The sequence below is a fragment of the Schistocerca americana genome, chromosome 1 (genome assembly GCF_021461395.2).
Source record: "Schistocerca americana isolate TAMUIC-IGC-003095 chromosome 1, iqSchAmer2.1, whole genome shotgun sequence".
Lineage (NCBI taxonomy): Eukaryota > Metazoa > Arthropoda > Insecta > Orthoptera > Acrididae > Schistocerca > Schistocerca americana.
In genome coordinates, this window is record NC_060119.1 from 122,027,391 (window position 1) to 122,033,390 (window position 6,000).

Below are 6,000 nucleotides of genomic sequence, written 5' to 3' on the forward strand. Positions count from 1 at the left end.
CCGTGCCTTACTTCATTCGGTAGTAGTTCTAGTACGCCTTAGTACCTTACTTCCACAATTGCTTTCTTTGTGAGTTCAACATTACTTCTGACTACTACAAAGTAAAAAATTGTCCTGTGCAAATGCACTAGAACTAAAAACAATTATCCCACTAGAACAAGCTGGGACACCTTAGAAAGTAGTGTTTCCTATCAACTTTTCTAATGTGTCTTTAGCAATGAGAGTTTCTTTAGAAGCACTTCTCTCTTAATAGGAGTCTCGAAAAAATTACAGCTGTTCGCAACTCTAAGGTTAGTTTAAAATCCGTGGCCCTTTACTCGATAAGGTCCTGCTAGGCATATTTACTATGGCGTTGTTTTGAACAGTCACCTACACACCCAGCCTCTGTATGGGGATGCGGTTTATGTGGAACCCACATATATGATGATCGCTTACACAGATCGCAGGATATTAATTTATGGTAGACATCTGAAACAGAAAAATCCAAAACCGCTACTAGATAGGTTCGAAAGATTATAATGAGTTTTAAATCCTTTTAAATATTTGTTGAAGAAGCCATAAGCCAGGTGTTTGCATACGTCCGACGAACCTATTTTCGTATTATTTGCCGTCCGTATTACATGTATTTTCAAAAAGCATTAAAATGTGATTAAGAAATCGCTGACAATCGTAAGGGTAATAAAATGACATTTTAGGGAAGAGATCAAGCGAAATTTTTCTACGTGTAAATCGATTAAGCAATGTATTTATCACAGATGATAAAAGCGCGTGGGTTTATTGAGATAGGTGATTATAATGTATTTATTGTTAGTATACACGGCCGCCGCTAGATGGCTCTTGCACAAACACTACCTGGAGACGAGCAACGGATCACCAATCGCTTGCAGCTGCAAGAGGGATTTTCAATGCCCAGAAGAATAGCAGCGTCGACTACCTGCTCGCCTCCAGTTCGGCAAGGGAAGGAACGCACACTTTTTGTACAAGAGCGGAGCCGTAGCGACACAAGAGCAACAAAGCCGGCAACCTACTGGCCTTGGAAACGACCGGGCAGCCGCCCCCGAGTCGTACAAACCTATCGCGCTGAACTCTGCCCAGAACAAGTATTGGCCCTTATCTAAGCGCAAACACCTACAACGTCACTAGTTTATGGCTCGTCTTCCTGCATTACCGAAACTTCGGTGCCAGATAGCGGAACCATCCGGAACGACTAACATTTTCTGACAGCTACAACTGTTGCAAATAATTACGGCGCGTTAGACCGCCCTGCAGTCAGCCGGACCTGTAAGTTTTACATCTGCACTTTAATTCGAACACTTACACCCCGTTAACTGCTAAATGTTAACATTTATTGGGGTTTTCTTTCTTGAACGTTCAATAAATTTACACATAACCTAAAAAATACTGAAACCTCAAGAATATCTATTGAATCCCAAATACATATTATGTTTATTATCTCTGGCTGCGTCAAGTAACCTTTCTGTAAGAGGTAAGACTTTCGTTTATGTCTTAAAATTACCACAAGAAGTCAAGACGACATAGAACTGCGAGGAACGTAGTGGAAAGACACACCGTACAACATGCAGTCAATACGACGAAAGAACCAAATCAGAACTGAATTTCCCATTACGTCACGACTCACGCACTCCTCAGATTGTTTTACGTCTTGAGTCGCTTGTTTACAAAAATGGAGTGTGAAATAAAAATCAGCAGACACCGGCACTAATATTTACTTACAAGCCATGGTGTACACAAACATGCATCCATCGTTCTATTAATGTAAATACGAAGGCGTTTGGGGTAATAAACGCAGTAGATGATTGTGAAATACTGATAACCGAGGCTATGCTATGAAAAATCATTTGTAATCCTTCAGTATACCCAAACGACCTCTACAAGTGTTTACAACATCGACCCCACCGTTATTCCCAGGCATGTCGTCCAACGTCAAAAATCAATTGAAATAAACGCCGACAGTGTCTTACATAAGATTTACGGGATACCAAATATGAAGACACGAATTTCAACAACAGCGATTTTTGTAGAAAGGTATACTGAAGTTCTTACTCATTACGCAATATCCCACTATTACTCAATATTCCCGGGAGCCGAACGCCAGAGAATGGCTGCCGTGCTTGGTCACCCCTGCGGGTGACTCACGGTCTAACGAAACCGGTGAACAGCTTCCAGGCTTCTACATCCAGTGGGCTGCAGTGGCCAGTAAATTTGAAGTAGTTTCGGTGCAGGAGGCGATGAACAAAATTATAATTTCGGTTCAGGTTCCACTACTGGAAGTTGCTACTGACAAAGCAAAGAGAATGGTCTCGAGTACTGGTAAATCGTCACTCTAGGTAACTCAGGTACGAAACGTTGTCTAAAATTTTCTTAATGACTCGTTTTCACCTGCAACATCATTTCCCAACATTTACGTTTTTTCGTTATTTATATTTGTATCAAACATTTGTGACGATTTTTGTTTAAATGTGGAAGTGTGGACTGACAGTCCTCTTACTCTTACATAGGAGGGGAAACCACCACTACAAAAAGACAGTTTAATTAGTGCATAAACAGTACGTCCCAGCCTTGGGTTTAAATTTGTTTTCTTCTACACATATGCATCATGAATTACCTAGATAAGCATCACTTGTGCAAGTTTTCATTTTGTGCAAGTAGTAAACAAATCTACGAAGCGGCACAATGAAAAACGTGCAAAAACTGAAGTGGGGAATTTATTAACAGCGTCAATTGTAATGATCATTTATCCATCTTTACTACTACAAAATTGGACTTTCTGAAGGATCTAGGTTGTGGAGGGCCACGAGCGCGTAACGCAGCAGCACAGCCGACCGCAGCTTTTATAATACCTAACCGGCCAGCCTACAAGGTCAGCAACAGCGAAGGGTCTTTGTTCGCTGTCGGCTCATACACGGCCGGCTAGCTTCTCCAGCTTGGGCCCGCTACGCCGGCCAACGCCGGCACACGCGCCGGCCGCTATGCCGACGCCGCTGATCAATATGTCTTCGTCAGCGACAGCGGGGAGCCGGCAAACGTACGCCGTGCGTTCTGCACAGACGGCGAGCGAGGACCGAACAAAGACGGCTGGAGGCAAGGCGTGCTGTGCTGCTGCTGACCGCGACCCACGCTCCCCCCGAGCGGCCCACGCTTCCCTCTGGAAGGCCAGGACGAGTTTTCTTTGTGTTATCGGAACCTGGCCCGCTCTGACAACACAGCCTCGTTCCCCTCCGTCCACACGTGGTCTGCTCAATAGCCTATCCAAACTACTTTGTTTCCTTTTCAAACTCTTGGGCTGAGACGTACATAATACACGTGAGCTAACACTAACACTCAACGTACTTTGCTCGCCAAAACTAGGAGCTATCGGTCGTTCTCACAATTTGAATATTCCGCGCATCTGAAATGTTCCGGTTATTACCTAACGTCAGCATATCATACAAACATTTGCTTATAATAAAAATCTGAAAAAACTGCTGCTTACAATTCATTATGCAGTTCACAATAAAATCTCTGTGCGTACAATGCACATTTTGCGTTCGAACATATGCAGATACTACATTCAAATTCGCAACAATTTAGTGTCTTTCTTTCCAGCACGATAACCGCAGCTAATTCTTCGAAACAAAACTCAAGATACAGAATATTTATTCGAAATATTAGATTACAAAATACCCGTTAACATTTTGCGCCTGGGAATCATGTTATATGTACTATCTAAAAACTTTACAAGAATATTTATATTTACATGACTTAAGTCTGTATACACACTTCAGTCTATGGTTACAACCTTGCTTGTTACGCGTTTCACGCACGCGTGTCTAATTGGGCAGTCATTTAGCCGGCTGCCGTGGAAGCCAAGCTTGATAAGACACGTGTGAAACTCACCTGAACAGCTGTTACAGAACTTTGCAAAGAAAAATGTTCCGCACGCCTAGCGGCTTAAAGATACATACAACAAACTGATTCCCGCCAACAAGGAATATTTAATGCTGAAAAGTGTACAGAACATTTATCAAATCTGTTTCGCGTGACCTGACTCCACGGGCGTATTCGTTTGCCTCTTGGCCTTGCCTGCAAAGTGATTCACCACCCTAAAGCAGGAGCTCGCTTGCTATTGATTCTAGCTCCTCCGCGCCGGCGGCGCTCTGCACTGCGTTAGTTGAATACAAACAAGCTACCATGCATTTATAGGCAAGATGGCCAGCGTCAAACTTTCCGGTAAATTGCCATAACAACATAATACGGAATGAAGAAACACTAACATTTCTAAAAACACAGACAGAAAGAGTGAAAACAGGCAAAGCACAAACACAAGTAAATAAAAAGCTACTTACCAATACTATAAAGTGAATTGTATCACATGCACCTCAGCGCAACGTCGAGTTTCAAACAGCTACCCCTCGTGGACAGACGCAACGGCGTGCACTTCTATAACGATCGGCAATTCGTCCTCCAAAAATACTGCGTCACGATAGACAAAATAACAACACAACACCCACTAGACTGTATTGTTGTCACACATGATGCGTAACCTGGCGATTGTGTGGTGTCTTGCAGAGTTCGCTTGCCCTGTATCCGCGTGAGAGGCTCGCCAGACTGTGTCTGCCTGCTAGTGACTTCAGCAGGCGAGCGGGTGGTCCGTTTCCTCCCTCCTCACTTCTCCCCGCGCAGCCATTCCCTTTCGGCAGACCCCGGTGTTCTCCGAGCTCCACCGAACCGTACCGAAGCGCAGCCGAGGCCACTCGCTGCTGTGCCGAACGCGGTTGTCATGGCAACGCAAGCCGATGCGAGCATTGCAGAGCCGCTAATTCCTGTGAACTATGCTTGAGACTAGATGAATGCCCGTCGATCAGTTGATCAAAGTTTTTGCCCCAAATCTTACTGTCACGATGATGTGACTATATCAAAACGTATTCACTAATGTACTGAAGAAACAGGAATAGCAGAAGACTTGATGGTACCACACTTCATGGTACCACACTTCACAGAAATGATGGAGCGGCACGTTTTTAATTGTGGCTAATAGTTAACATTGCTGTATTCCAATGTTTGAGTTTAGCCTCTCTTTGGTCTTACAGATATTTCGCCCAACTGGGGGGCGGGGGAAGGAGACTAAGCGTGTATGGAAAGTGAATAAAGTCACGTGTCGTTCCTTTCGCCAAGCACATGCACATTTGACACATCATCGCTAATGACAAATCGTCAATAGAACGTCCATCATTGATAAATAACAATTTTCAGTGTCATAGTTATACCATCCTTGATGGATTTAGAATGTTTAATTTGTTATTCGTATACGCTACTGCTTGAATCTCGATTATTAGACGCGTACTACGCAATGATCTTTTGCATTTAACAATCAACCTTCCAAATCATCTGCATTTACTTGTGTGGTCATGAGAGTCAGACTGCATCGAGTAAGTTGGACTAAGGATAAAGTATAATAATCTTAGATAAAATGGCCTCTGCTACAAAGGAACATTTAGTTTTGAATACGCAAATGGAGAAATTCAATGAGCATCAAAACCGCTCGCAACATAATTCTTCACATTCTGAGATAATAGGCTGTAATGAGAAATTTGTAACCACTTGATTATCAATAGTCAAAGTTACAGAGATTGGCCTGCGATTCATCCGAGAGTAACCTATTTTTCAATTAATGAAAAGCGGCTCCAGTTGCTTTTTTTAGAACTTCGTTAAGTTCACTCGACCGGTTAGCCTTTAAATTAGGCCTTTATCAAGTGTCTCTGAAACTGACAAAACTTAATACATAACGATGCGCATATAAATATTTTTGTTTTTTATATTAGGAGATGGGAGACGATTCTTATAGATGTACAGTACAAGTTCTGAAATAATGTACATCTTCCTTTACGCTGTAGAGAAGCACCGTCAAAATGATAAAAACAGTAGAAGTCAAATCGATTTTAAAAATGTTTCGCGCACAAGAAGTCATGAGAAAAATGCGTGTCCCGTAATTGTAAAAAC

The 6,000-nt window shown here is 42.7% G+C and overlaps 1 protein-coding gene across 3 annotated transcripts in view; it reads right to left on the reverse strand.

The window, feature by feature from the left end:
• LOC124550369 (RNA-binding protein Musashi homolog 2) overlaps positions 1 to 4,645 on the reverse strand; it is a 117,166-nt gene extending 112,521 nt beyond the window's left edge. For all 3 annotated transcript variants that reach the window (XM_047125309.1, XM_047125308.1, XM_047125307.1), the window contains exon 1: positions 4,347 to 4,645. The gene's annotated coding sequence lies outside the window, so the exon portion shown is untranslated. The remainder of the gene's footprint in view (positions 1 to 4,346) is intronic.
• Positions 4,646 to 6,000: the final 1,355 nt, after the last annotated feature.